This window comes from Lemur catta, chromosome 27 (genome assembly GCF_020740605.2).
Source record: "Lemur catta isolate mLemCat1 chromosome 27, mLemCat1.pri, whole genome shotgun sequence".
NCBI classification, from domain to species: Eukaryota; Metazoa; Chordata; class Mammalia; order Primates; family Lemuridae; genus Lemur; species Lemur catta.
In genome coordinates, this window is record NC_059154.1 from 1198342 (window position 1) to 1207981 (window position 9640).

The 9640-nt window shown below is 53.9% G+C and overlaps 2 non-coding genes and 2 pseudogenes across 2 annotated transcripts; all 4 read right to left on the minus strand.

Annotated features, from left to right (window-relative positions):
* Positions 1–1518: 1518 nt before the first annotated feature.
* LOC123627910 lies at positions 1519–1637 on the minus strand. Its single transcript, XR_006731519.1, has one exon. It is a non-coding gene; the product is annotated as a 5S ribosomal RNA (ribosomal RNA).
* A 1200-nt stretch (positions 1638–2837) lies between these two features.
* On the minus strand, positions 2838–2958 carry LOC123627901 (annotated as a pseudogene).
* Positions 2959–6424: 3466 nt separating this feature from the next.
* On the minus strand, positions 6425–6543 carry LOC123627912. Its single transcript, XR_006731521.1, has one exon. It is a non-coding gene; the product is annotated as a 5S ribosomal RNA (ribosomal RNA).
* A 1199-nt stretch (positions 6544–7742) lies between these two features.
* On the minus strand, positions 7743–7863 carry LOC123627835 (annotated as a pseudogene).
* Positions 7864–9640: the final 1777 nt, after the last annotated feature.

A 9640-nucleotide genomic window follows, 5' to 3' on the forward strand; every position in this document is an offset into this window, starting at 1 on the left:
GCATCTAGGGTAATCCTCACGGGAGCCCCTTGTACACGGACCTAGTCAAAGATCGCATAAAGATACTTCGACTGATTCGTGCAGTGCCATTCTCTAGCAGCGCTGATGAACTGCAGCTTCCTGTGTAAGCAAGGAGTATTCTCCAAACAGAAGGTTTCCCCTGGCACACAAGTTACCCAGAAGGAATCCAGAATCGTTCCACATGTATTCTATAAACTGTGAAATTAACAAACTACCTCAATGAGATAGTCCTATAACAGAGAGCAAAAACTTTCAAAGGAAAAGCCAGGAAAAGGATGACAGTCGAGATGGGATTTGTTTGGGAGAAGCGTTTCTGTGGTTCCACGCCTTGAGAAAAAGATACCCAGCGGCTTCCGACATATGCATCAACTCCCATTTTTATAAGGTGAGTGGTGGGGTTTTGGTACGGTTAATTCGATTTAATATAATAATCATACTGATAATCATGATCATTATTATCATTCTTTAACATACCCCTTTCCCAAATTAAAAGAAAAAGAGAAAGAAGCAGATAGTAAGTTTCTAGTTATACACCCTGCTTAAATTGGATTATTTATTAATTTGGGGGAAATGATTAGTTTGGGGACTCTGTGTCCGTCTATCGAGGACTACGGGATAGCCTCTCCATGGATTTGAGCCATCATGTACGTTTTTACTAAGTTTTCCATCGAAGTTGGCACCTTTGCCCCGTAGGTGCCGCGTAGATTTTCTGTGACTTTGAGTGTTATCCTTTTGAAAGATTGCATTCATTAGTGTGTATTGGCGAGGAAATAAGAAACATCGAAACTATCGATGGAATGTTGATTTCACCTAGAGCTATCTTGCTGGACTCCCCTAGGATTTCTACAGGTCTCCCGTGCATAGGGGAAAACATTCTATTTTGAGAACCGTAGGAGGTGAGGAAAATGAAGAAAGGTGATTTTCCTTTCCCACATATTATTAGTGTTTTCCCTTGTTGTAGTACATTTTTGGAGCGTCTCTTGCAGGATCGAACGGAAGGATTTCCTATCAACACCCTGGTCTTGCTCGTGACTTTCCAAAGAATGTTTCTACTTCTTAAGCCTTCAGAATATTTTCTAAAGATTTAGACGTTTGAAAAGTGTCTCTAGATGTCTTCGCATCTGGATTCTTGAATTATGTTACCGTGAACGAATAGCCAACTGTTTAGATTCTCTTCTTCTGCATATGTGGATAGGGTCCAATTTTTCCTTTCCTAGGGTGGTAACGTGGTCATCTCCTTGGACAACTTTAGACTGTGTCCTGAATTCAGAGCCGGTCGGTCAGAAGTTCCGGAGGCCCGGACCTGCGGCAGGTGTGTGAGGGGCGACAGCCTCGGGGACTGAGCCTCCACATCTCCAATCTGACCCTCTCTCCAGGGGCCACGGGGCAGGGTCCGGGCCGGCCGGGGGCGGGAGCCGGGGCGGGCGCGGAGGGCGAAGGCCCCCCCCTCCCCTTCCCAGCCCAGGGGGGCGGGACAGAAAAAGAGGCAGAGCAAAAAGCCTACGGCACCCGGGATTCCCAGGCGGTCTCCCATCCAAGTACTAACCGGGCCCGACCCTGCTTAGCTTCCGAGATCAGACGAGATCGGGCGCGTTCAGGGTGGTCTGGCCGTAGACGACGGTGGCCGCCCCCCGGACGCCTCAAGAGGCCGAGCTGCTGGGACGCGTCCCTCCCTGCGCCGTCGGGTCCCTCCCGCCGCCCTGGCCCATCGCTAGCCCACCTGCCAGTATCGGGGTGGGGTTGGGGGGCCAGGCGGGGCCTGACGGGTTTCGCGCGCGCACCCCCCCACCCCCACCCAAACCACGGGCGCACCACCGTCCCACACCCCGAGGAGCAGACCCACGGGCACGCGCGCAGGGACAGGCTTCCACGCGTGGGGGCGGAGGGCCAGAGCCGGAGAGTGCGGGAGACAGGGCCCTCCGCCGGCCCACGCGAGGGCACGGTGGGGAGGGGCTTTGGGGCGGGGCCGGCACGAGGAGGCAGGGCCGCGCCTGCCGCCGGTCCTTCACCCGGAGGTCCTGAAGACCTGCAGTGTCCCCCCCACCCCGCCACCCCACCCCCGTCTGGGGAGGACCCTTCTGCCCCGATTCCCCTCAGGGCCTGCGTGTGGCAGCAGCCCCCGCGCGGGGGCGGGGGGCGGCGGGGCGGGCCAGAGCCCGCTATCCTGTGGCCCGGTGGGGTGGGGTTTGGGGTGGGAAGCCACGGGTCGGGGGGCCGGTGGGTGGTTTGGGTTTGGCTGCGTGCGCTCCGTGTGCTGTTGTGCGTCCTCTCTGCCCGGGTGGCCGGAAACTCGCCCTGTGCGGCGCGCCAGTGTGTCTCTCGGGAGCCCCGGCGGTGGCGAGGAGCCCGCCCGGCGTGAGGCCCGGGCCCGAGGCCCGGGTGTGCGGCGGAGAGGAAGTGCACGGTCGGCCGGGGGTCCGGGGGCCCAGGACAAGGTTTGCCGCCGTGGGCTGTCCCGCGCCGGGTGTACGCGACGTCCCGGAGTGCGGGGCGGGGGGTGCGGGGTGTGGGGGAGAGGAGACCCAGCGGCACTCAGGGATCCCGCCGCCCGCCCGGCCCGGTGTGGGGCCCAGGGCTGGGGCTCCGCTGCCGGCCGAACAGGAACGGAACGGCTGGGACGCTCTGCCGCTGCCGCCACCTGGCGGTGGTGTTGCAGCGGGGGAGAGGGGAGGACGCCCTGGGCGGGGGCAGCGGGCCGCGCCGGCGGGGGGGGCGGGGGAGTGCCAGGGGCCGAGGGCGAAAGTGGAGGCGGGCACAGAACGCCGGGGCGCCCCCACCCCCGTCCCCTCGGCGGGCGGGACAAAAGAAGAGGCAAAAGCCTGCAGCACCTGGTATTCCCAGGCGGTCTCCCATCCAAGTACTAACCGGGCCCCCGACCCTGCTTAGCTTCCCAGATCAGACGAGATCGGGCACGTTCAGGGTGCTATGGCCCTAGACGGCGGCGGCTGTCCCCGGACGCCTCAAGAGGCCGAGCTGCTACGCGGCCCTCCCGGCCCAGCGCCCCCCACCCGACCCCGCGCCCTCCTGCTGCCCAGTAGCCTTCAGAGCCTCGCTCTCTAGCTGCTACATACACACCAAACACTCAACACTTTGCCACAAACACATACACCAATGACAACAAAAATCAAACACTCAATAGCACATCTATTCAAAGCACGGAGGACACAAACGGGAGGGCAATGTGTGACTTGTGAGATTCTACAGACGTCAGGAGCCCACATGAAGGCTCAGGGAAATATTCCAAAGGAGTGTGACGTGGCTCAGAGCTCCTTGGACATGAGCAGACTGGCTTCGGCGGACGGCAGCTCTTACATTTTCACAGTGGAGCAGCCGGAAAAGTAGAAAGTTCCTTCCTCGCCTTTCCTACTTCATGCAGTGGGAACCAGTCCACGGTTCTATGGTGCATGGCTACGATTATTCTGTGGGATCCTGCAAAGAAGAAATGCTGTTGGTGTCTTTGGGGACTGGGAATTTGGGTGTGAGAGGAAGAGGTGAAATCGATCAAGTCATGTAAAAAAAACCTCTCAGTTCTCCGTTTGAACTTGGATTATCAGTGGAAACTCAATGTGTTTTCCTGTAATTTTTTTTTCTTTTCTTCCTTTATTTATGTATTTATTTATTTATTTATTTATTTATTTTTTTATTTTTAGTTTTTCCACGGAAAGTGCCGAGACATAGGTGCGAACTCAACAGTAGTGCATTTCAGCAGCATCTAGATCGTGGTCTCCGCCAACCATCGTTATTAAACGGTCCTAAGACTTACTGGAGACATAGGCTGACTTGAAGTCTGGGGCGGGAAACGGACGCTTCTTGTACTGGGAAGCGTGGATGCTATGATATCCAACAGGACGAGGGTCACGTCAAAAGACACAGGAACCAGAATGAGTAGACTCCCGTTTGCCAAACACAGGACGGTTTGATCGCCAGTAAGTATAATAATTGCAAGATATTGAAACACATTAGATACGTTTAAATCCGCGATGAAACCCCTCACAATGCGAAAATAACTCGGGTCACTGCGGACAGCGGTAGGAAACAAAGGGAAATGGTGACAACCGGGGCTGCCCCCGACTAGTCGCGATGTATGGACACTCTTTCAAAAGACATCTCAACCCCTCACAAGGTAGGTACTGTATTTGGACTGGATCCAAAGAAACTGAAATGAGCGTGTGTGTCTCAGGGAAACGCAAACATTGAGTACTTGCTGTTTTCTCTAATACGGTGAAATTTTTAGATGGAATAATGTGGCTGTGAGTACACTGAAAAATGGAAGAAAGCCTCTACCTTTGATAGAAACATATTGACTTTTTATCGATGGAGGGATATTATTAAGGGGATCATGAACTTAAGGTAGGAGGGGTATAAAGGAAACAAGATCTGGCCAGGGGTTGGTGATTTCTTGAGTCAGGGGAGTGAGAAAATATTCTACTATTCTGTCCGATTTTGTTTCTATTTCAAATTTCCCATCATGAAAAGTTTCCAAAGATACCATGAACAGGATCAAAAACAAGCTGCAAACAGGACAAGGTATCTGTAGCCCATATAATTGGCAAAATGTTACTGTTACAGAATATCTACGTTTTATATGCTTAATGCGCCTTTGGCCCTGTGTCCTCATTATTAGTCAAGGAAATACGGAATAAAAAATGAAGCCAGATATAGTTTCCAACTCACCGGATTGAGGAAACTTAAGAAACTGATCACTGTGTTGGCTTTGAGGAAAACTCTTGCACTCACCCTGCTGATATGGGAGGCGAAATTATAGAACCATTTGGAAAACAATGCAGCATAAATGGATATGAATAAACACTGGCATAATTCAGGAGCAAGCATATTCTCTGAGTAGCACGTACCAGAGAGAATATAGGGCACATGTGACCAGGAAGCATCTAGGGTAATCCTCACGGGAGCCCCTTGTACACGGACCTAGTCAAAGATCGCATAAAGATACTTCGACTGATTCGTGCAGTGCCATTCTCTAGCAGCGCTGATGAACTGCAGCTTCCTGTGTAAGCAAGGAGTATTCTCCAAACAGAAGGTTTCCCCTGGCACACAAGTTACCCAGAAGGAATCCAGAATCGTTCCACATGTATTCTATAAACTGTGAAATTAACAAACTACCTCAATGAGATAGTCCTATAACAGAGAGCAAAAACTTTCAAAGGAAAAGCCAGGAAAAGGATGACAGTCGAGATGGGATTTGTTTGGGAGAAGCGTTTCTGTGGTTCCACGCCTTGAGAAAAAGATACACAGCGGCTTCCGACATATGCATCAACTCCCATTTTTATAAGGTGAGTGGTGGGGTTTTGGTACGGTTAATTCGATTTAATATAATAATCATACTGATAATCATGATCATTATTATCATTCTTTAACATACCCCTTTCCCAAATTAAAAGAAAAAGAGAAAGAAGCAGATAGTAAGTTTCTAGTTATACACCCTGCTTAAATTGGATTATTTATTAATTTGGGGGAAATGATTAGTTTGGGGACTCTGTGTCCGTCTATCGAGGACTACGGGATAGCCTCTCCATGGATTTGAGCCATCATGTACGTTTTTACTAAGTTTTCCATCGAAGTTGGCACCTTTGCCCCGTAGGTGCCGCGTAGATTTTCTGTGACTTTGAGTGTTATCCTTTTGAAAGATTGCATTCATTAGTGTGTATTGGCGAGGAAATAAGAAACATCGAAACTATCGATGGAATGTTGATTTCACCTAGAGCTATCTTGCTGGACTCCCCTAGGATTTCTACAGGTCTCCCGTGCATAGGGGAAAACATTCTATTTTGAGAACCGTAGGAGGTGAGGAAAATGAAGAAAGGTGATTTTCCTTTCCCACATATTATTAGTGTTTTCCCTTGTTGTAGTACATTTTTGGAGCGTCTCTTGCAGGATCGAACGGAAGGATTTCCTATCAACACCCTGGTCTTGCTCGTGACTTTCCAAAGAATGTTTCTACTTCTTAAGCCTTCAGAATATTTTCTAAAGATTTAGACGTTTGAAAAGTGTCTCTAGATGTCTTCGCATCTGGATTCTTGAATTATGTTACCGTGAACGAATAGCCAACTGTTTAGATTCTCTTCTTCTGCATATGTGGATAGGGTCCAATTTTTCCTTTCCTAGGGTGGTAACGTGGTCATCTCCTTGGACAACTTTAGACTGTGTCCTGAATTCAGAGCCGGTCGGTCAGAAGTTCCGGAGGCCCGGACCTGCGGCAGGTGTGTGAGGGGCGACAGCCTCGGGGACTGAGCCTCCACATCTCCAATCTGACCCTCTCTCCAGGGGCCACGGGGCAGGGTCCGGGCCGGCCGGGGGCGGGAGCCGGGGCGGGCGCGGAGGGCGAAGGCCCCCCCCTCCCCTTCCCAGCCCAGGGGGGCGGGACAGAAAAAGAGGCAGAGCAAAAAGCCTACGGCACCCGGGATTCCCAGGCGGTCTCCCATCCAAGTACTAACCGGGCCCGACCCTGCTTAGCTTCCGAGATCAGACGAGATCGGGCGCGTTCAGGGTGGTCTGGCCGTAGACGACGGTGGCCGCCCCCCGGACGCCTCAAGAGGCCGAGCTGCTGGGACGCGTCCCTCCCTGCGCCGTCGGGTCCCTCCCGCCGCCCTGGCCCATCGCTAGCCCACCTGCCAGTATCGGGGTGGGGTTGGGGGGCCAGGCGGGGCCTGACGGGTTTCGCGCGCGCACCCCCCCACCCCCACCCAAACCACGGGCGCACCACCGTCCCACACCCCGAGGAGCAGACCCACGGGCACGCGCGCAGGGACAGGCTTCCACGCGTGGGGGCGGAGGGCCAGAGCCGGAGAGTGCGGGAGACAGGGCCCTCCGCCGGCCCACGCGAGGGCACGGTGGGGAGGGGCTTTGGGGCGGGGCCGGCACGAGGAGGCAGGGCCGCGCCTGCCGCCGGTCCTTCACCCGGAGGTCCTGAAGACCTGCAGTGTCCCCCCCACCCCGCCACCCCACCCCCGTCTGGGGAGGACCGTTCTGCCCCGATTCCCCTCAGGGCCTGCGTGTGGCAGCAGCCCCCGCGCGGGGGCGGGGGGCGGCGGGGCGGGCCAGAGCCCGCTATCCTGTGGCCCGGTGGGGTGGGGTTTGGGGTGGGAAGCCACGGGTCGGGGGGCCGGTGGGTGGTTTGGGTTTGGCTGCGTGCGCTCCGTGTGCTGTTGTGCGTCCTCTCTGCCCGGGTGGCCGGAAACTCGCCCTGTGCGGCGCGCCAGTGTGTCTCTCGGGAGCCCCGGCGGTGGCGAGGAGCCCGCCCGGCGTGAGGCCCGGGCCCGAGGCCCGGGTGTGCGGCGGAGAGGAAGTGCACGGTCGGCCGGGGGTCCGGGGGCCCAGGACAAGGTTTGCCGCCGTGGGCTGTCCCGCGCCGGGTGTACGCGACGTCCCGGAGTGCGGGGCGGGGGGTGCGGGGTGTGGGGGAGAGGAGACCCAGCGGCACTCAGGGATCCCGCCGCCCGCCCGGCCCGGTGTGGGGCCCAGGGCTGGGGCTCCGCTGCCGGCCGAACAGGAACGGAACGGCTGGGACGCTCTGCCGCTGCCGCCACCTGGCGGTGGTGTTGCAGCGGGGGAGAGGGGAGGACGCCCTGGGCGGGGGCAGCGGGCCGCGCCGGCGGGGGGGCGGGGGAGTGCCAGGGGCCGAGGGCGAAAGTGGAGGCGGGCACAGAACGCCGGGGCCCTCCCACCCCCGACCCCTCGGCGGGCGGGACAAAAGAAGAGGCAAAAGCCTGCAGCACCTGGTATTCCCAGGCGGTCTCCCATCCAAGTACTAACCGGGCCCCCGACCCTGCTTAGCTTCCAAGATCAGACGAGATCGGGCACGTTCAGGGTGCTATGGCCCTAGACGGCGGCGGCTGTCCCCGGACGCCTCAAGAGGCCGAGCTGCTACGCGGCCCTCCCGGCCCAGCGCCTCCCACCCGACCCCGCGCCCTCCTGCTGCCCAGTAGCCTTCAGAGCCTCGCTCTCTAGCTGCTACATACACACCAAACACTCAACACTTTGCCACAAACACATACACCAATGACAACAAAAATCAAACACTCAATAGCACATCTATTCAAAGCACGGAGGACACAAACGGGAGGGCAATGTGTGACTTGTGAGATTCTACAGACGTCAGGAGCCCACATGAAGGCTCAGGGAAATATTCCAAAGGAGTGTGACGTGGCTCAGAGCTCCTTGGACATGAGCAGACTGGCTTCGGCGGACGGCAGCTCTTACATTTTCACAGTGGAGCAGCCGGAAAAGTAGAAAGTTCCTTCCTCGCCTTTCCTACTTCATGCAGTGGGAACCAGTCCACGGTTCTATGGTGCATGGCTACGATTATTCTGTGGGATCCTGCAAAGAAGAAATGCTGTTGGTGTCTTTGGGGACTGGGAATTTGGGTGTGAGAGGAAGAGGTGAAATCGATCAAGTCATGTAAAAAAAAACTCTCAGTTCTCCGTTTGAACTTGGATTATCAGTGGAAACTCAATGTGTTTTCCTGTAATTTTTTTTCTTTTCTTCCTTTATTTATGTATTTATTTATTTTTTTATTTTTAGTTTTTCCACGGAAAGTGCCGAGACATAGGTGCGAACTCAACAGTAGTGCATTTCAGCAGCATCTAGATCGTGGTCTCCGCCAACCATCGTTATTAAACGGTCCTAAGACTTACTGGAGACATAGGCTGACTTGAAGTCTGGGGCGGGAAACGGACGCTTCTTGTACTGGGAAGCGTGGATGCTATGATATCCAACAGGACGAGGGTCACGTCAAAAGACACAGGAACCAGAATGAGTAGACTCCCGTTTGCCAAACACAGGACGGTTTGATCGCCAGTAAGTATAATAATTGCAAGATATTGAAACACATTAGATACGTTTAAATCCGCGATGAAACCCCTCACAATGCGAAAATAACTCGGGTCACTGCGGACAGCGGTAGGAAACAAAGGGAAATGGTGACAACCGGGGCTGCCCCCGACTAGTCGCGATGTATGGACACTCTTTCAAAAGACATCTCAACCCCTCACAAGGTAGGTACTGTATTTGGACTGGATCCAAAGAAACTGAAATGAGCGTGTGTGTCTCAGGGAAACGCAAATATTGAGTACTTGCTGTTATCTCTAATACGGTGAAATTTTTAGATGGAATAATGTGGCTGTGAGTACACTGAAAAATGGAAGAAAGCCTCTACCTTTGATAGAAACATATTGACTTTTTATCGATGGAGGGATATTATTAAGGGGATCATGAACTTAAGGTAGGAGGGGTATAAAGGAAACAAGATCTGGCCAGGGGTTGGTGATTTCTTGAGTCAGGGGAGTGAGAAAATATTCTACTATTCTGTCCGATTTTGTTTCTATTTCAAATTTCCCATCATGAAAAGTTTCCAAAGATACCATGAACAGGATCAAAAACAAGCTGCAAACAGGACAAGGTATCTGTAGCCCATATAATTGGCAAAATGTTACTGTTACAGAATATCTACGTTTTATATGCTTAATGCGCCTTTGGCCCTGTGTCCTCATTATTAGTCAAGGAAATACGGAATAAAAAATGAAGCCAGATATAGTTTCCAACTCACCGGATTGAGGAAACTTAAGAAACTGATCACTGTGTTGGCTTTGAGGAAAACTCTTGC